The sequence below is a fragment of the Bos grunniens genome, chromosome 24 (genome assembly GCF_055505025.1).
Source record: "Bos grunniens cultivar Pamir isolate PY7600 chromosome 24, Bosgru_T2T1.0, whole genome shotgun sequence".
NCBI classification, from domain to species: Eukaryota; Metazoa; Chordata; class Mammalia; order Artiodactyla; family Bovidae; genus Bos; species Bos grunniens.
The window spans coordinates 20,820,058-20,842,011 of NC_141188.1; positions in this window are offsets into that span (position 1 = coordinate 20,820,058).

Sequence of the window (21,954 nt, forward strand, 5' to 3'; positions counted from 1 at the left end):
CATGATGCACTTTTTGTCAATTTCCCTTTTATGGAATACTTCTCTTCTACTCATAATCTAACAGGAGGGAAGGGGGCAGGGCACAACCCTTAAAAGAATGACATAGCAGTTGAGGTTAACCATATATTGGTTAGAACCAATTAGGCCCAAGATAGCAGAAGATTCAACTTCAGCACACCTTAACCTCATTATACATTCATTGTAATACATTCAGTTCAGTCAGTTCAGTTCAGTCGCTCAGTCGTGTCTGACTCTGTGACCCCATGGACTGCAGCATGCCAGGCCTCCCTGTCCATCACCAACTCCCAGAGTTTACCCAACTCATGTACACTGAGTCAGTGATGCCATACAACCATCTCATTAGCAAATGCTAAACGACACCCCCACTGCTCCAAGGCTGGAGGCTGACCATAAAAGGCCAAAAAGTGGGCAGTGGCTCAGTTCCTCGAAATCCCCAACCCTTCTCCAAAATAGTTGGCATAATCCTCCCACTTATTAACCTATGAAATTACCCAGCCCATAAACTAACCTCCCCATATCTCGAGGTTTTCCAGGACAACTCCATGCCTTGCAGCCACCTCTTGCCTTCTGAGACATACCACACTCTATCTGTGGAGCATGTACCTCCTGAATAAATCTGCTTTTCCTCTATTCCACATGCTCTCAAATTCCTTCCTGCATAAACCAAGGACCCTTCCATGGGGGCTCATCCCAGGGACTCATCAGAGACCAGGGATGTCATGACCATTCTATCACTCCCCATTTTCCTGGAATACCAGCTGGTCTGAGCTCCATTCATACTGCTTGGCCCCAGGCTGATCTGCATGGACCAAATCACTCAGGCTCTCTAGCACTCTGGTTTGCCGGGCCCCTGGCAAGGGATGAGGGGGTGGGATGGGAGAGCAGACAGGCATATTCCTCCAGCTCCTTCCCTGTATTCCACACACTGGCTGTGGTTGTGTTTCCCCAAACCTTCTCTGCAACTGCAACTACAAGTCTCTCTAGACCTAGCAATTGCTCCGCTCCTCTGGCCAGAGCCACTAATGCTGGTATTTCCCTGATCTTGACAGCTCTGAGGAATTTCAACAACTTCTGTTGAATTTCCTTAATGCTGCCTAACCACCCACCCCATCTGGGTGCTTCATCTCCCTGTTTCCTCAAAGGACCTTGACTGACAGCAGATCCCACTGACCCAAACATTGTTCAGGGAGAAAAAGGATGATCCAGGACTAACCTGATTTTTGAGATGATACATAGCAGCACTGGGATATTGGGTATTTGAGCTGGTTGGAAGCTTGCCTCTATAACTTGTTCAGAATCTGAAGCCTCCATCTTTTCTTATTGAAGCATTATTGATGTACAACATTATATAAGTTACATGTGTACAATACACTGATGCACAATTTTTAAAGTTCATACTCCATTTACAGGTATTATAAAATATTAGCTATATTCCTCATGTTGTACAGTTACTGTAAAATATTAGCTATGTGCCTCATGTTGTAGCTTATCTGATACCTAGTAGTTTGAAGCCCTCATTCCCCTACCCCTATGTTGCCCTGCCCACTTCCCTCTCCCCACTGTTAGCCACTAGTTTGTTCTCCCTATTCCTGAGTCTGTGAACCCTCCATCTTAACTTATCAAATGCAATCCTGAAAGCTGCATCAGTAAGTTTATGATGAGCACAGTAGAAAATCTCAGAGGAAACAAACTCCTAGGCCCTGCACTTCATGGGAGGAAGTCTCTTATCTATGCTCTCCCCAGTCCATGTTCTTATCCTGGAGCCAATAGACTATTCGGAAAGGAAGCCTTGTGTTGAACCCATGAGAGCTTTGTTACTTGTTGCTATTCTAAATTTTGAAACAGGAAACCAGAATACACATGTAAAAAGTAATTCTAGGCCATACACATGAAGTCTCTTAATCTTGTAGTAGGAAATTTAGGCTACAGAAGTAGCTCATTTAGCTGCTGCCCATTAGGGAGGCAGTTTTGCAAGAGAATGTTCCCATAGTCCTTTTACGGCAGGGTCAAGGCCAAAGATGCTACTTATCTAGAAGCTGACTATGATGTTTGCAACTCACCAGATGGTTGGGGGCTCCTCTTCCTGGATCTGAGGGGCAATCTCTGGGGGTCTCAGGATGCCCATTATTCTGAACACTCCTCTCCCAACACAAGACTCCCACCCCCTGTGGCCTTTGGTGTCTCTGCTGTGCAAGCTCACTTCATTGATTGATTTCATGGGCAAACTGTTCAACACTTGTTCAGTTGTCATAATGGCTTTTACGTTTGTTAACATAAGGAGCTAGATGCCACAGCTTATACATTCCTCAGGGCAGGCATCCTGTGTTTTCTGTCACCTCATACAAAGCCCAAGTAGAGAGGGAGGTGGGGTTAAGAAACAGTGAGGTTTCTCCAAAACTCTATGCAAATTTAGATTATTAACACCATCATCATTAACAAATAAAGATGATGGGAATGGCAATGATGATGATTATAATAATCCCTCAGAAAACATTCCTCCTTCCTTCACTTTAGAATGCAGAGGCTGGCCTGTTCAGTGGTTGACTGCAAAACATACACTTGAGGAATCCGGGTGAAAGCTTACCTGATTTCCCTGAGCTTCTGGTAAAGTGCACAAGAGGCATGTAAGTGTGTGCGTGTGTGTGTGCACCTGTGTATGTACGTGTGCACATGCCTGTGGGTGCATATGTACTTGCAGGCCTGCAGACACGTAAATGGATTGCCTTCTGTCTATAACAGGAAATGACTCCAAGATAAGGCACCGGGGGAGGCTGGGCCAGCTGCAAGCTCTGGGGTGTAACCATAACCATAAGGGCTGAGGATTTGGGGAAAAATTGTTTGCAGTGTGGGAGATGTTCCTGCATTTGGGGGGGAGTGTTTCTTCAGGCCATTGTGGACCAATAAACAGTTCAATTTTTTCATTGTTCTAATTAATTTAATTAAGTTAACTTCCAAGGTGTGTTAAGAAGCAATGCCTTGGGTGATTAACTGTTCCCATATCAAGGTGTTTTCACAAACACATTTACCCTGATTAGTGTACACATTATTATGTAATTAAATACCTCACACAGAGGAATTTATTAGTGCCTCCTTGTCTCATAACAAATAAAGCAGGCCTGAGAATCTCTTGGAATAAGACGATTCGAGTTGCTAGAAGACAGGCACAGACATAAAGACACACTGAGATCTAGCCTGCAAAGGAAGAACTCGTTGCCCCTGCCAGGGGTTTGCAGCCTGACCCCCTCCTGGGCCTGTTGTCTTTCCTCTGCTCCCCACTTGGTATGGAAAAGAATCCCAACACCTACCAGCAAGGCTCCTCCTCCTCCTCCTCCTCCTTCTTCTCGTTTTACATAGAGGGATAAAGTGGAGGCTTTCACTGGGAAGGAATGTGGAGGCCTTCATCTGTGCACACCCCTCTGAGCTCTTCTGAACAAAACTCATGAAATTCACAAAGTTTAACTTCTTCCACCTCCTTCTGGTCCATCCAGCCAGCACATGCCACAAACTGTTCAGCCAGTTTCTATAAGGCCCTCTCCCTGTTGTTTAGAAGAGAAAGACTACCTTAGTCTGTTCAGGCTGCTATAATAAAACACTACAGACTTGGTAGCTCACAAGCAACAAAAGTTTCTTGGTGTTTTGGAGACTGGGAAGTCCAAGATCAAGGTGTTGGCAGATTGGGTGTCTGGTGAAGGCCTGCTTCCTGCTTCACAGATGATTGTCTCTTGTTGTGTTCTCATATGGTGGAAAGGACTGGGGTGTTGTGTAGGGTCCCTTTTATAAGGAATTTAATCCCACTCAAAAATTCCACCCTCATGACCTATTCACCTCCCAAAGGCCCTGCCTCCAAATACTACCCCATTGGAGATTAGGTTTCAACATATGAATTCTGAGAGGAAGTTAGTCTATGGTAGGCTCTTATTCTGAGATTTTTGAGCTAAGTGAGTGCTGGCCAGACGTAGGATTCTGAGATAAGTTAGAAGAGTAGTTCAATGACAACCCACTCCAGTATTCTTGCCTGGGAAATCCCATGGACAGAGGAACCTGTAAGGCTACAGTCCATAGGGTTGCAAAAGAGTCAGACATGACTTAGTGATTAAACAGCAACATGGGTTTATCAGTTTCTGTTATGTGAATAGTGCAAGAAGCTAAATAATGAAAAGGCTTATTTGTGATTAAAAAAAAGAAGAATAGTTCTTTCTGCACAGGTCACTTTCTCAAGGTCATTCCCCTCATGGCCACTGACATTATAATAAATACAATCAACCCTATACGTCTTGTTTCCTAATAATCACAGTATTAATAACTTACACTCACTGATCATACTACCCTATACCATACAAAGCAACTTTGCCTGGATCTAAGTTAATCCTAAAACTCATGATGTAGATGCTATTCCTATCACTATTTAACAGAAGAGACACTGATCATACTGCCCTATACCATACTAAGCAACTTTGCCTGGATCTAATTTAATCCTAAAACTCCATGTAGATGCTATGTAGATGCTATTCCTATCACTATTTAACAGGAGAGACAACTGAGGCATTAAGTGATTAGGTAACATGTTCAAGATCACACAGCTCGGAAGTATTAGAATTCACGGAAACCACGCAAGGCTGTGGGACATAACAGGCCATATCCCCTGGGCTTGATCCCCTGCCCATCCTCAGAGAAGAACACAGGAGCCTGGGAGCAGAGTCCTGACTTTCAGGCTAGGGGTCCAAGGCCTGTGCCTTTGACACAAAAAAAGCAGACACGTTTCTCTGCTCGCCTGCCCCAGTTGATGCCGTGAGACCCAGGCAACTTAGCCACCTTGGAGAGAATAAATTAAGTGACATTTCTGGGGAATGTAGAAAATACTACTGAAGGCCAAGTGAATCAATGCTGAACGCAGAACAAAACAGTTCCCACCACTGGGATCAGACTGTTCAGGTTGGTGGCAGGGAGAGAGAATTATGTGAGCCGGGGGCCAGCTCCTGAGGGAGCCGAGATTGATTCTGTATGATTGATGACTCGGAGACAGAATGCCAAGTCATCAATTGCCTCGGCTCACGCCACGGACGGCATCAAGATCACTTTTCCCTGGTGCCCAGCCTGAAAGATTTCTCTTCTGTTTGTTTGTTTGGCCTGGGGCAGTCGCCTGCCAGGCTCAGCTGTGTAACTTTACCAAGGCCTTCTGAGAAAAGACAGGTGACAACTTCTGGCAGGAGGGCATTGAACTTGAAGGAGAAGCAGCAGAATTGGGAATGGGGGTGGAGCTGCACGTGTGTGTATGACACGGAGAAAGAAAGAAGTGGTAACAGTTCCACCCTAGGAATCCTGACTTCTATCTAGTGCCACATATGCCAGTGGGTAATATTTGGCCAACTAAGGTATTTTCTCTGTGATTACATTTCTGCATATAATGCATCAGAATAACCAAGCTACTCTTTCTATCTCATCAAGATGTTAGGGAAAGACCCTGAACCCTCTCCAAAATTTGCTCATGATGACCTAAAGCTTTAATATTTCTTTCCTTGAGCTTTATTATGCTTTCTTGGGTAAATGTATTGATATAGTTTTCTTACACAACCTCACATCTGATTTACCCTGTTGGATGGCCCACCACAGCTCCCAATACAGAAGTCCTGCTGATGCTGCTGCTAAGTCGCTTCAGTCGTGTCCGACTCTGTGCGACCCCATAGACAGCAGCCCACCAGGCTTCCCCACCCCTGGGATTCTCCAGGCAAGAACACTGGAGTGGGTTGCCATTTCCTTCTCCAATGTGTGAAAGTGAAAAGTGAAAGTGAAGTCGCTCAGTCGTGTCCGACTCGTAGTGACCCCATAGATTGCAGCCTACCAGGCCCCTCCATCCATGGGATTTTCCAGGCAAGAGTACTGGAGTGGGGTGCCATCGCCTTCTCCAGTGGAAGTCCTACCACCCAACTAATCTAGATGCTTTCTGAATTTAGAGATCACAGCTTTTTCTGAATCTTCTATAAACTTGGAGCTTTGCAGACCTCGTACTCCATAACTATGTCCCCAGACCAATTTCATACAGATGTGTGTGTGTGTGTGTGTGCCTGTGTGTGACTGGGCTTCCCAGGTGGCTCAGATGGTAAAGAATCTGCCTGCAATGTGGGACACCCAGGTTCAATCCCTGGGCCTTGAAGATTCCCTGGAGAAGGGACTAGTTACCCACTCCAATATTGTTGCCTCGAGAACTCCATGGACAAAGGAGCCTGGCAGGCTATAGTCCATGGGGTCACCAAGAGTTGGACATGACTGAGTAACTAACACTTTCACTTTTCATATGTATATGTATGCATTCTAAGCGTCTTGTGAATCCCATGAAACTATGTAACTGGTAAACTATTGTCAGAAAGGCTACAGCTTGGAGGAGACTGAAGATATTAAAATTTTCCCAAAAAACAGCAAGTGTGATTTTAAAGACAATAGGAGAGGATAAGTGTATAGATTTGGGAAGGTAACATCAGGTTAAGAGAGAGTAGTGAGAAATCTTAGTCTTTAACTTTTTGTTTTGCTCTGTTTCCTCTCACAACGTTAATAAACTAACTTGAGGGGTAGGATAATGTAACTAAGAAGGAATTAAAGTCCAATATAAGTTAAAGGATGGTGGTAAACACACTCACTTTTTAAAAATCCCTATGTCTCATTATAAAATGAGTAACTCATGCACATAATAAAGCAACTGGAATGAAAGAAAAAGATAGAAAGAAGAAATTAACAAATCCTCAAACCACTCTTCCGGAAAAGGCAATGGCAACCCACTCCAGTACTCTTGCCTGGAAAATCCCACGGACAGAGGAGCCTGGCAGGCTGCAGTCCATGGGGTCGCAAAGAGTTGGACACGACTGAGTGACTTCACTTTTCACTTTTCACTTTCACACATTGGAGAAGGAAATGGCAACCCACTCCAGTGTTCTTGCCTGGAGAATCCCAGGGATGGGGGAGCCTGCTGGGCTGCGGTCTATGGGGTCGCACAGAGTCAGACATGACTGAAGCGACTTAGCAGCAGCAGCAGCAGCAAGCCACTCTTCAGTGCTGTTATTAAATGCTAATATTTCTTTATCATGCCATCACTGCATATGTCTATGTGTGCCTGTGTGTGTGCATTTATTAACAATTAGAAATTTAATATTTAGTCACCTTAAACAAATTCAGGTCTTTGGGTTCAGGTTGAAACTCTATCCCAGGGTGGAAAAAGCAATCGAAATCTCTTTTTATAAGAAAGTGATCATAGAAATCCTATGCAAGTTAACTAGAAAATTATAAAAACAATCTCATTTTCTTCTTAGATAAATTGTATCTTAATTTTTAAGTGATTTAATGAAACAACTCATGAAATTCTTTAAGATAAGATAGAGAAATATGGGATGACATATAGCCCAGGGAAGGAGAAGGTACTGGCACCCCACTCCAGTACTCTTGCCTGGAAAATCCCATGGACGGGGGAGCCTGGTAGGCTGCAGTCCATGGGGTCACTAAGAGTCAGACATGACTGAGCGACTTCACTTTCACTTTTCACTTGAAGCATTGGAGAAGGAAATGGCAACCCACTCCAGTGTTCTTGCCTGGAGAATCCCAGGGACGGGGAAGCCTGGTGGGCTGCCGTCTATTGGGTCACACAGAGTCGGACATGACTGAAGTGACTTAGCATAGCATAGCATAGCCCAGGGATGCAAGAAGTGAATTCACAGCTGTATGTATTGACCGCACCTGCAGATTGTTGGATCATAAAGACTCTTCCTGACCCAGTCCTTCATTTGGGTGAAGATGAATGGGTCAAACAGTGGCTCATCTGTTTATAATTCCAGCAGTTACTTATTAAGGGCCTGTCCTGGGCCAGGCACTGCTATAAGGTCCCAGGGTATAGCAACCAGATCAAATTCATAGAAAGTGAATTCTTCAGGCATCTGCCTAAGATGAATCCATGCAGTGAGTAGGTTGGCACCCTACATTGAAGACACTGTCTGATATTAACAATACTAAGATTGATAGGAGAAAATGTTGAGAAATGTGTATCAGTCAGGGCTCTCCAGAGGGGAAAAAAACAATAGGAGATATTAATAATTTTTCATAAGATGTTGGGTCATATCCCACAGCCTGCTATCTCCAGTCTGGAGAAACCAGTGGTATGGTATGAAGGCCTGAGAGCCAGTGGTTTAGATTCCAGTCTGAGTCAGAAGGGCTGACAACCAGGAAGGTCAAGGATAAGAGGAAAAGGGATGCCTGAGCTGAAGCATTCAGACAGAGGTCATTCAACCTTCCTCTGCCTGTTGGTTCTTTCCAGGCCTTCAGTGGGTTGGATGATGCACACCTATATTAGGGATGGTCATCTGCTTTACTCAGTCCACCAATTCAGATGTTAATCTCTTCCAGAAAGGCTCTCCCAAATACACCCAACATAATATTTAACCAAATAACTAGGTGTGTGATGGCCTAGTCAAGTTAACCATCACCCCTTCCATCTAAATTTAAAAAATCAATCCCTTGGGAACATGATTAGAGAAAACTAATATAAGAGCCATTCACATAAAGAAAGACTGAGACATTTATCTTGAGTGCAAGCTTAACAACAGTTAGAGGCAACTGCTAGAGAAAGGCTAATGGCGTCCTGGTCAAGAAAAGCGTAACTGGCACGTCAGCCTCAGCAGAGGAAGAGCCCGGCGTTCCTTGTGCTCTGGGTTATTATGCTGAGTTCTGGGCCTGGAACTTAAGAAGAGACTCTGACAGCCCAAAATAAGTGAATTCAGATTCAGGGCCAGAGAGGCTAGTTTTAGAAGCCTGGTTAGGAGAGAAAATAGAAGAAAACTGGAAGGTTTTACTAGAGTGGAAAAGCCAGATGAGATGGAGGAGCAGAGTCAAGGGGGGCCATGATGGATGCTTCCCTCTAAGCCCTGGGTAGACTATTTAGGGAGAAGCAGTGGATTAAGCCTGCATTGTTCCCAGAATAAAGGGTGAAAATTACTGGAACATTGAAAGTTTTAAGTCAATATAGAGAAAAACTTTCCATTTAGCCAGAACGCTCCCTAAAAGGACTTGGCTTGATTGTGAGATGGCGAATTCTATTCCGCAAGAGTATTTACAAAACCAGGGTCACAATGTATCAGGACAGTGTTCAGTGCTGGTCAGAGGTTGGAGAACATACCCCAAGGGGCCTTCCTGTTAGAGAGTCCAAGAGTCTCTGATTGCTGAAATTTGCCTGTAGAGAAGGGATCAGTAAACTGGGGAACTGACCATTTTTGGTGTCTTCTTTTCAGTTCTCTCTCACACCCCATAATATCCTACTAGCTTAAAAAAAAAGTGTTAGTTGCTCAGTCATGTCCGACTCTTTGTGACCCCATGGACTGTGGCCCATCAAGCTCCTCTGTTCGTGGAATTATACAGGCAGGAATACTGGATTGGGTAGCCATTCCTTTCTCCAGGGCATCTTCCCAATCCGGGGATCGAACCCAGGTCTCCTACATTGCAGGCAGACTTTTTACCATCTGAATCACCAGGGAAGACCACAAAGTTTTGCAGAAAACCCTGTTCTCAGTTATCCAGTAACTGGGAAAAGAGCACATGTGTGCTTTGCTCTCTAGGGACTCACCCACAGGGCTATTAACACATTAAATGAGATTAAAATCTAAATTTATAAGCTCAACTCCCACCAGTGGCATGTCAATCATCAGACATTGGTGGGCAAGGTAAAACATTTTCTGGGGAAATGTGGACTTCTGAAAACCCTCACATCAGGCTACCTGGGCTGTACTTGTGCTTAAGCTGGCCCTGGTGAGAATTCAACTTGTGTTATCAAATCACTTCCTACAGTCGCATCTCCACATCTTTCAGAAGACTTCCCAGGGGCAGCTCTGAACACTGAGACTCCCTCCCTTCACCACAGCCCCCACAAATTCAGTGAAAAAGTGATGAACTGATGAATTCAGCTGAGGAAGGAAAAATCTGTTTCAGAGTAGTGGTGTATCCAAATACATTAGAGAAATTCAGTTTGGAGAACTAAAGCCATGGGATGTTACAATGGAAGGAGAGATGAACAAAATCCTTTCTTCAAATGTAATCTTATTAGGAAGCATAACTTTATCAAGCTGATAAAAACACATGTGCTCTGCCCAAAGCAGAGCTTAGGGGTGAAAGAGGCTTCGTGTATTTCATTCTCTGCATCTCCTCCCATCCCTCAGGGGCCCCAAAAAAGCCTCTGCAGAACCTGGTTTGAGAGCCACTTGAGTCGCTTCACATATGGGAAACCTGAGGCAAAACACCCAGAAAAGTGAATCCCCCAAATAAATAGCTAATTAACAATGTAAAGAGTTTGTTCTGGCTACCACAGTGGTCATGTTCTATGCATGATTATGTGCCTAAATTAAGAAGATAGGAAAGACATATGTGCAACCAGAAATGATGAGGCATGTTTAAAAATATGCCTGTCATTAATTAGATCTGGGATTAGTTACATTTATTTCCCCAAAAGAATATGCATGCTGGTGAAAACATGGGGTTGACTGGGTTGGGGGAGAGATGAGAGAAAATTCTGCCTTGGCAACACAAAAGTATATTTCTTACAAATTTGCTTCCAGGCATGAATTTGGCTTTTTTTCCCATAGAATGTCAGCATCTTTAGTCTAAAGAACAGCTTTCTCAGCAAAATAATAGCTCTTGGTCCATGGAAGTTGACCTTTGTTCTTGCAAAACAGAAGTTTGAATCTGAATGAAAAATGGAAGGTCCGTCCCTTCTTCCCCCTCTTTCCTGGGATTCAAGAACCTGGCTTTGTGAGACGGGGGCTGCATCCAGAGAGACACTGAAGGGAAGCAAGGGAGGGGATGGATCTTCTGTAAAGTCAAATAGTTCAGCACAGTAGAGGTCTACTTTTTTTAAAGAAATAAGAATATTATTTATATTATAAAGGAACTATGACTATTTTTATTTTTATTGAATATAGTTGACTTACAATGTGTTAATTTCTGTTGTATAGCGAAGTGAGTCAGATATATATATACATATACACACACACATATATACATTCTTTTTTATATTCTTTTTCATTGCGGTTCCTCACGGGATATTGAATATAGTTCCCTGTGCTCTACAGTAGGTCCTTGTTGTTTATGCACTCTCTATAAATAGTTTGCACCTGCTAATCCCACTTCACCCCGCCCCCCTCCTACCACCTTGGCAACCACAAATATGATCTCCATGTCTGTGAGTCTGTTAGAGTTCTGTAAATAGGTTTATTTGTGTCATATTTTAGATTACATGTATAAGTGATATATGGTATTTGTCTTTTTCTTACAGATTTACTTCACTCAATATGATAATCTGTAAGTCCTTCCATGTTGCTTCAAATGGCATTATTTCATTCTTTATTATGGTTGAGCAGTGTTGCATTGAATGCATGTACCACAGTGGATATCCACTTTTATGTTTTCTGTGACCCACAGAGGCCAGTCACCAGATGGGACCCGGGGGACAGGTGAGCTAACCTCCTCCCTTTGGACCTTACATAGTTAGCACTTAATGAAAGCTGCATAAATAATTGAAAATTAATTAAAGTCAAGGATATGATACAACCTCCACCATACTTCCTCATTCTCATTCTTGTCCTCCTCTCCTCCTTCTCCTCCAGTCTGTGAACTTGAGCAGATTACTTCTCTGCTCTGAGCCTTAATCTCTCCATTGGCAAATGGGAATACGCATCCTTTCATCACAGGCTCTTTGCAAAGTCAAATACAATGATGCAGAAGTGCAGTGAGAATGATCACTGCAAGTTAATGTCTTTCTTTGCCTTCCACCTTCAGCTTTCCTCCTTTTTCTTTCCACAGTCTTTTTCAGTACAGGTACACAGACAAGGTCTAAACGCGTCTGGTTAACTGAATGAATACCTGTATACGTAGAGTTCCTTGCCAAAAGTGGTGGTCTTGCTTTATCGTCCCAGGGGTGTATGTTTAAGAGAACACTAAGCTGCCAAGCCTTAGAAGCTGGTGCTAAGGGTTAGGAGAAGAGACTTACAAACTAGAGATGTCTTAATAATGTTGGAATCTGATGACCATTGCTGCAGGTAAGGAGCTGGATCCCACAGAGCTGTGTGCTCTAATCAAAAGAGTTTAGGATAATGGCCCATTAAACCCTCTGGATGTGGAGAGTGAAAAAGCTAGCTTAAAATTCAACATTCAAAAAACTAAGATCATGGCATCCAGTCCTGTCACATCATGGCAAATAGATGGGGAAAAAGTGAAAACAGAGACAGATTTTATTTTCTTAGATTCCAAAATCACTACAGATGGTGACTGCAGCCATGAAATTTCTTCCAAGCCATGCTTGCTCCTTAGAAGAAAAGCTATGACAAACCTAGACAGCATGCTAAAAAGCAGAGACATCACTTTGTCAACAAAGGTCCATTTGTCAAAGACACAGTTTTTCCAGTAGTCATGTAGGTGTGACAGTTGGACCATAAAGAAGGCTGAGCACTAAAGAATTGATGTTTTTTGAACTGCGGTACTGGAGAAGACTCTTGAGAGTCCCTTGGACTGCAAGGAGATCAAACCAGTTGATCCTAAAGGTAATCAAGCCTCAATATTCATTGGAAGGACTGGTGCTGAAGCTTAAGCTCCAATAGTTGGTCACTTGATATAAAGAGCCAACTCTTTGGAAAAGACCCTGATGCTAGGAAAGACTGAGGGTGAGAGGCGAAGGGGATGACAGACGATGAGATGATTGGATGGCATCAGCAACTCAATGGATGAGTTAGAGCACACTGGGAGATACTGAAGGTCAGGGAAACCTGGCATGCTGCAGTTCATAGGGTCTCAAGAGTCTGACATGACTTAGCAACTGAAAAACAACAAACAAAATGATGACTTGCCAAAACCAGTTATAAATGCACAGGTACCAGAGGAAAGAGTGGAATTAGAGCCCTGAATATTCTCTAAGAACCAAGAGGACACATGGAGCCTAAAAGATGAAAATCCCAGGGTGAGCACCTGTGGCCTGTGGCCACCCTTCAGATCTGCCCAGCCTCCTCTCCTTCTGGAATAGACTGCAGCCTTCTGCTACTGAGTAGGGCATCTTCAACCAGGCTCAACAAAGCAGAGCTCTTAACCAGCTTTATTACATCAATCCAAGACTTGTTGTTTTTAAAACATCTTTACTCTGAGCCCAGCAGGGTTTTAAATGCTTTGCCTAGATCATCCCAATAACCCTGTGAGTTATGTAAGATTATTATAATATAATGAAAGAAAGAAAGTGAAGCCGCTCAGTCATGTCTCACTCTTTACGACCCTGTGGACTGTAGCCACCAGGCTCCTCTGTCCATGGGATTCTCCAGGCAAGAATACTGGAGTGGGTTGCCATTTCCTTCTCCAGGGGAATCTTCCTGACCCAGGGATCGAACCCAGGTCTTCCACATTGCAGGCAGATGCTTTAACCTCTGAGCCACCAGGGAAACCCATTATAATATAATAATACTATATTATTATTCCCCTTTATTATTCCCTTGTAAAGGAAATTAAAGCAAAGAGAAGTTAGGTAAACCTACTCATGATCTTACAGCCAGTATATGGCATATACACTAAGACAGGCTGATCAGAGACCTTTCCTGGAATGTTTCCAGATTTGTTCAAGAAAGGAGAAGAAGCATGGGCTGCGCTGTACAATGTGAGGGTGCCATTTGGGTCTGTTCGCGTCTTTCTCTTCGTTTTCCAGAGTGAGGCTGTCAGGATGTAAGTCAAAATCTGCCTGTAGCCATAATTCTTAGCATAGAAGCTTGGCTATCACCCAAACATCAGAAAGGAGATGGAAGGTTCTGATGAGGTCTGACCCCAGGTCCAGTCATCCCCAAGGCCAGCTCTGTTCCAGGTCTGCCTTTCCCTGTGGTTTGATGATGTGATCCAAAAGAAGCAACCTCCTTCTCCCATAAAGACATTTTATTTTTTAAGTAAGCTGGTTTGAGGGTTTGGGTTTTTTCTTTATTATTTATTTTGTCATTTGCCGTCAAAGTCTTGTTGGAGGCGGTAACTCAGACAGCTTCCTGTCTCTCACTCAGCTGCCTTTACTGTCCTCACCTGTGACACACAGTGATGGTCTATACAACCTGGCGCCTGAAAGTACCAGGGGGTGGGGAGGATGGAGGTCAACAAAAGATGCTCCGGAGGGAACCACAGAGGACAGAGGCTCTGGTTACCAGTGAGCGAGGAGGTGACCAAAGGAGAGCCTTTCCTCTGGATGGCCCCATACAACCTGATAGATCCCTCTCTCACACACATACATGCCCACCCTAGGCCAGCTGTGGTCTTCACAGCACCCTAGAGAATCACATGTACTGCCACTGACATGTTCATACCTGGAATACCCTCAGATAGTCTTTGGTCAAAGACCTACTATTAGCCCTTTAATGTTTTTAATTTTTCTAACACCAAAAACATTTTGTATTGGGGTATAACTGATTAACAATGTTGTGATAGCTTCAGGTGAACTGTGAAGGGGCTCTGCTGCTGCTGCTGCTAAGTCGCTTCAGTCGTGTCCGACTCTGTGTGACCCCATAGACGGCAGCCCACCAGGCTCCCCCGTCCCTGGGATTCTCCAGGCAAGAACACTGGAGTGGGTTGCCATTTCCTTCTCCAATGCATGAAAGTGAAAAGTGAAAGTGAAGTTGCTCAGTCGTGCCGGACTCTTAGCTACCCCATGGACTGCAGCCCACCAGGAAGGGGGTCAGCCATACACAAACACCTATCCATTCTCCCCCAAACACCTCTCCCATCCTGGCTGGCGCTTAACATTGCGCAGAGTTCTGTGTGCTATACAATAGGTTTTTGTTGGTTATCCGTTTTAAATATAGGAGCAGCACTTTACATTTGTAAGGAAAGTTGCAGTCCATCTAAAAGGAGCTCTCCCAAAGCAAGAAACCCTGCACTAGGATCTGTAATAAAAGGTCATCTAGTACCTCCAGTACTCTTGCCTGGAAAATCCCATGGACGGAGGAGCCTGGTAGGCTGCAGTCCACGGGGTCACTAGGAGTTGGACAAGACTGAGCGACTTCACTTTCACTTTTCATTTTCATGCATTGGCAAAGGAAATGGCAACCCACTCCAGTGTTCTGGCCTGGAGAATCCCAGGGACAAGGGAGCCTGGTGGGCTGCTGTCTTCGGGGTCGCACAGAGTCGGACATAACTTAAGCGACTTAGCAGCAGCAGCAGCAGTACCTCTCTGGCCACCCACAACAGGGACAGCAAATTCATTCATTTGTGAGAAAGCACTAACAAGGCTAAATTGTCTGGATGTTCACTTCTCTTCACTGGTTCTTTTTTTCTTTTAAAATCTATATAATTTATTCACTCACCATATCTTTATCCAAATTGTGATATATTGAAGAAAAAAATTTCACTTGTATTCTCACCATCCAAAACTTACAGATATTTATATTTTGATAGAACTGTGTCAGATGGTTCTTCTTCTGATAAAATAGATGGTTGCAGACACAAGTGAAGGGCCCTGTGTACCCTCCTCCAGCCCCACTCATCTAAATGTATCCTCAGATATAACCACATCGCTCTCTCTGGACCTTGACTTTTACTGCAAGTGCCTAGCCATAAAAACATAGACATTATTTGCAAGTTTTTCATCTTTATGTATCACATTCTTTACACAATATTAAGGTTTCAGATCATCCATATGTATGCAGGACATTCCTTGTGATGGATGTGAAAGTGTATTAGGTAAACACATAATTTACAATATACAATTTATCCACTCTCATACTGATAGACATATATATTGTTTCCAATCTTTTGCTACTAAAGTCATCCTGGAAAAGATATCCTTGTAGACATCTACTTCTACATCTGAGTCTGAGTTTTTCTAAGGTATACTCAAAGTAGTAGAATTGTGACATTGTAAAGTATTTTTGACTTTAGTGCACACTGCTAAATTTGCTCTCCAAAATCTTTACCTATTTATTCTCCTATAAATAGTGTATAAAAAATCCCTGGCCTTCATATCTTCATCAAGACTTGGATTTACTAAACCTTTTAACTGACTTGTGAAGAATTTGTTCTAAGGTGATTTTTATTCATCACTGATGCATTTGAACTCCTGTTCATGTGGACTGGCTTTCTTAGTTTCCTCTTGTGTTAATTGACTATTAGATCATTTCCTTAGCACATTATCCTATTAAACGGTTTAATTTTTCTTATTGGCTTTAGGACGTCTTTATATATTCTGACTACCAACTTTTGTTGTTGATTAAAGATATCACAACCATCTTCCTCTCTGCAGCTTATTTTTTTATTTAACTTTTTATTTTGTATTGGAATATAGCTAATAACAATGTTGTGATAGTTTCAACTGGACAGTAAAGGGGCTCAGTTCAGTTCAGTTCAGTCACTCAGTCATGTCCAACTCTTTGTGACCCCATGAACTGCAGCACGCCAGGCCTCCCTGTCCATTACCAACTCCCAGAGTTTATTCCTACATATACTTGTATCCATTCTCCCCCAAACTCACCTCCCGTCTAAGCTTCCACATAATATTGATCAGAGTTCTCTGTGCTAGACAGTAGGTCCTTGCTGGTAAGCCATTTTAAATACAGCAGTGTGTACTTGGCCATCCCAAACTCTCAAACTATTCCTTGCCCCCATCATTTCCCTTGGCAATCATAAGTTCTTTGTCTAAATCCATGGGAGAAGGCAATGGCAACCCACTCCAGTACTCTTGCCTGGAAAATCCCATGGACGGAGGAGCCTGGTAGGCTGCAGTTCCATGGGGTTGCTAAGAGTCAGCACGACTGAGCAGCTTCACTTTCACTTTTCACTTTCATGCATTGGAGAAGGAAATGGCAACTCACTCCAGTGTTCTTGCCTGGAGAATCCCAGGGACGGGGGAGCCTGGTGGGCTGCCATCTATGGGGTCTCACAGAGTCTGACACAACTGAAGCGACTTAGCAGCAGCAGCAGCAGGATTGCAGGATAATATGTTAGCTCTATTTTTAGTTTTGTAAGGAACCTCCATACTGTTCTCCATAAATGCTGTACAATGTGTGACTTATTTTTGAACTTTGAATATAGTGTCTTCAGTCATTCAGATTTAATATTCAGTGTTAGAAAAATGTAAGATTTTTCTTTATGACTTATATTTTATATATCTTATTTAAGGAGTTGTTACCTACCTCTTTGTCATAAAGATATACTTCTGTATTCTCTTCTATAAGCACTAAACTTTGCTTTCTACATTTTCTCTGTGATCCACATGACTTTTTTTTGTTTCTTCTTGGTATGGAATTGGGATCAATTTTATCTCCATATGGAAAACCAATTGTACCAGTACAATTATTTACATCAGTACCTCTTGAAAACTTGATTTGTAATTCCTTTCTTCAACTTTTTGAACCCACATCAATCAAGATTTTATTCTTACTATTCCTATAAAAATGCTCTTGATAAGGATGTGAGTACCTTCCTCTTTGCTAAATACAAGTACAGAAGTTTCTCAGTCATCTTGACCCATCTTACAACTGATCACTCCCACTTCTTTGAAGCAGTAATGGATTTCTTATGGGTTTCCTCCTACCTCACTTATTGATTTTTCTTTTTCCTGGTTTCTCCTCAACTCTCTCATATGCCCCAGGGTCCAATCCCTGGGTCACTTTCCTTGTCTATTTATAATTATTCCCCTTGGTGACCTTGCAAGCCAAGTCTCATAGCTAAATGATGTCTAAATACTGGTGCATTCCTAATTTTATCTCTAGTCCATAGCTCTTCATTAAATTCTAATTTTATACACCCAACTATCTACATGACACCTTGACATCTTTGATACTAAAAAGGCACTTCAAAATTAAAGGTTTAAAACTGAAATCCAAAAAATGCCTCAGTTTCCCAAAACATGCTTCTCTCACAATCTTCCCCAGCTCAGTAAGTGGCAACACACCCTTCTTATTATTCAAGTGAGAAATTCTGGGATCCTTTTTGTCTCCTCTCTTTCAACCACACCCCCCCCCCAAAAAATCAGAGCATCCGGTTCATTCCACCTCCAAAGTCTATCCAGATGATCACTACTCCTTACCATCTCCATCATGACAAGCTGGTCAGCATGACCTCACCTCGTACTTCAATTACCCTCTCGAAACCCGACTAACTGAGCCTATCCTTTCCACCCTCTCATCCAGTCAACCCAGAAGTCTGAGTGATCCTGTTAAATTGACACCACTTATCTGCTCAAAATCCAGAGCTTCCCCACCATACTCAGGTAAAAGCCAAAGTCCTTTCAGGGACTTATGGAATCTGGTCTCCTGATACCTTTTTGATCTCTTCTCCTGTTACTATTCCTCTCACTTATTCCACTTCACTTCTTCCAACATCCTCACCAGGGATGTCCCTCTTTCTGGGTCTTCATCCTTGTACTTCCTTTACTCAGAAATGTTCTTTTCCCAGATATCCTCATGGCTCACCCCTTCATTTCCTTCAGGTGTTTGTTCTAAAGCCCGCTGATGGACTGGTGTCTTTCTTGGAACCCTATCTAACATGGCAATGTCCACTTTCATATGCTCTCGTCACTTTCCATCCCACTTCACCCCTTACTTCCTCTCCATAGAATGATCTTGTGCTGTCATCTCTCCCTCTAGGACAAAAGTGCCATAAAAGGCAGGGATTTTTGTCTAATTAACTCATCACTCTGTCTTCAGGGCCCAGGGCATAGCTGGGACACATGAGTGCTTTCAACACCTCACCTTGTCAATTTGGCTTCAGGTGAGATGTTCAAATATGTACATTATTTCTCCCCATAGTTGAAGACCTCATGACCTTTACATAATTGTCATTCTAGGGGAAAAAAGTGTATGTTTATTCAACAAACATGCACTGAGTATCTACTAAGTGTCAGATGCTTGAAACACAATAGTCAGCAAGTTACACAAGGCCTCTACCCTCATGGCTATCAAATTCCTCCTCCCAACACAAGGAAATTGAACAAGAAAATTAATAGTTCAGAGACAGATTGCTGCTAAATGGGTAAGAAAATGTTTTTTTTAAGAAATACTATATAACAGATCATATTATGAAGTCATCAATATTAATCAACAAATTAATTTGATTATTTAACAAACTGAAGTATGTTTAAAATATGGCTCATATGTGGGCAGAATACTGTCTTAAATGCTTTAAAGTGTTAAGGCGCCAACCCCTTGCCTTGTAAGGAACTCCACAGTACTTATAAAATTACACATCTTGTGTGTGTGTTCAGCTGCTCAGTTGCTCCTCTGTCCATTGGATAATCCCAGCAAGAATACCAGAGTGGGTTGCCATGCCCTCCTCCAAGGGATCTTCCCCACCCAGGGATCAAACCAGCATCTCCTGCACTGGCAGGCAGATTCTTTACCACTGAGCCACCTGGGAAGCCCCGACCACACATCACATAAAGTGACAAATCAGGGAGTGTGTACTGGCATTTATCCTTTGTGTATGGAGCATCCACTGGGGACTGGAAGGAGGAACGAGTCAGTTTAGCTAGTGTACGTCGCCTCCTTTAACCCTCATGCTGGTTTAAAAGGAAGGAATCCCCAGGCTCCTTTCACCATGAGGAGCCAAACATCAGAAAGCAGTCCCCTACCTTTAGTAATCAGGTGAGGAATAAAATAGGTGAAGGTCAGATTCCAAGCCCCATGCCTTCTACCAGTCTCCTGCATAAGTCCTGCCACAAATTTTCATCTTTTCTATTCAGAGCTCGTCTGTCACTGTGTTTCAGCACAGTAGATGGGCACAAGTCTGAAGTCTGGAAATTTGCCTTTCTGCTCTTCTCCTCTCGGCCACCCCTACCCAATCGCTCATCATCTTCATTCTCCTTCCCTATCGATCCGTATCTATTCGCTAAAGTCCTTCATCCATTCTCCTGAAGCCCAATAGCAGCTGCAAAATCCAGAATATCCTCAGAACAGATGTTTTTGACATCCTTCAGAACTTTAAGCTAGGGCCAAAACTTTTAATGATGACATTCTACTTGCTTTCCTTCATCTGTATGAGAAGTGTTGATGCATTTGAACTCTCCCTGTGGTTCCTAGAAACACTGCCTGGGGAAATCTGGCACTGAGAGGAACTCCAAGGAGCCTGTAAACGTGTCCTCTGGCCTCGGCTGGGGGCAGTAGAGGCCATGAGGAGCCGATACCTGGATCTTCTCCCCACGGTTTGCAAGCACAGCTGCTCCCATTACACGAGGTGCAAGTGTCACTGACCCTAGAGGGACCACGCACACACGTTTCCTGTGCAAGGGCCTTCAGTGAGTATTGTGAGAAGGTACAGGTGGTTTCTACAGGGTGCTGACACACAGTAGGCACTCAGTAGATGACAGCGGCGGTTAATGGTTCTCCCTTTCCTAACTAAGGGTTTTAGGTCCAGGAGTCCTCCTCAAAACTGTTTAATAAAGTCAAGAAACCCTTTGAATAAAAATGGTGATGGAGTATATTGCCTAATTAACTGTGCTGGTAATTAAATTGCAACAGAAATGGCCTGTATGCATTTAACTAGGCATTTATTATAGCTTAATAAGGTAACGACTGTATGATAAATGCATACCACTTGATTCCAAGGAAGAGATTCTCTGAGCATTAACAAACACCAGTGAGGGGAAAAACTGTTGCAAAGTTTTGGGACTTTCTCCCCTTTACTCCCTCACACAGTTCGTTACTGTTTTTCCCATCGAAACTATTGGATTGGTTAGACAAGCATGATGAAATAATGCGGTTGGTCCCTTTTGCCACAGTTCACTTCCACTGCTGGTTTTGTGACTAAGCCTGGTGGAGTCAGGTGCCCTGGGGAATGGTCACTTAGAACCCTGGGAGGCCAGCTGGCTCATATCCTCATGACAAACCCAAGAACCAAGAGGCTGCCTTGCCCTTGGTCACAGAGGCAAAAGCCACAGGACAAGAACCTGGCCTTTATGACTTCTTTTTGTGTGTTCTTTCTTCCACACAGCAGGGATATGTGTATCTGAAAGTCAGTCTTCTCTTATTCCTTGGACGAGCTTCTTTACCTGCTCATTGACAGGGAAAGACCTTTTCTCTTTCAAAACAGAAAGGCATTGTGTCTGAGACAGGAAGCTAAGGAGCTGGAATTCAGACTAAAATAGAAATGACTGATAAACAATCTTGTTCCTACAGTAAGAACTGTCAGTAATAACTTCACAGGATCTGATTACAAAATCCAAATATACATGTTCCTTCCCTGCTCCACAGGGAAGTCAAGATGGTAGCTTAAAATAAGCCCTTGTACTGGTAATGATAACACAATGGACATCTGCAAATACTATAAATTGGGGGTTTGCTTTTCAAAAAACTGGTTTAACAGTAAACTACTAATTGAGGCTCTATGGGTCTAAAGTGAGTGGGTAACAAGGAACAAAGAGGGGTGCTGAAGCTGACTGTGGCTGAGTTTGATTGAGGGCAACAGGTCCCATTTTCCTGTTGGGAAACAAGCATTGTTTGTGAGCACAGCTTTTAACTCCAGAATCTTTCTGATTCAAATCCATCTGTACAAACATTTGTTTTTAATTAGAAGAACTGAACACAAAAAGGAGACTAATGGGGCTACAGAAGAAGACAGTTCAGAATACATTTTTGCTTGATTACTACCGATTAGTTGTCCCAAAAAAATATATAACTGAGAGACTCTTCATTGGTTGGGTATGAAATGTGGTGTTTGCCAGAAAGCATTGTAGATTTTTTAAGCTTTGTAGAACTGAGGTATACAACTCCAAAAATTACTGCTCTCATAATCACCTGTCACATAATTAAAGCCCAATAATTGCCTTATGAGATCAAAGGAAATCCTTTTTGAATGCATGCAATAGACAAAAAGGGCCCGAACTTAATTTTTTATTTGAATCAAGCCATTTGGTTCTTTGTCATATGAAAAGGCTAAAGGATAATAATAATGGTATTATCCCAATCATGT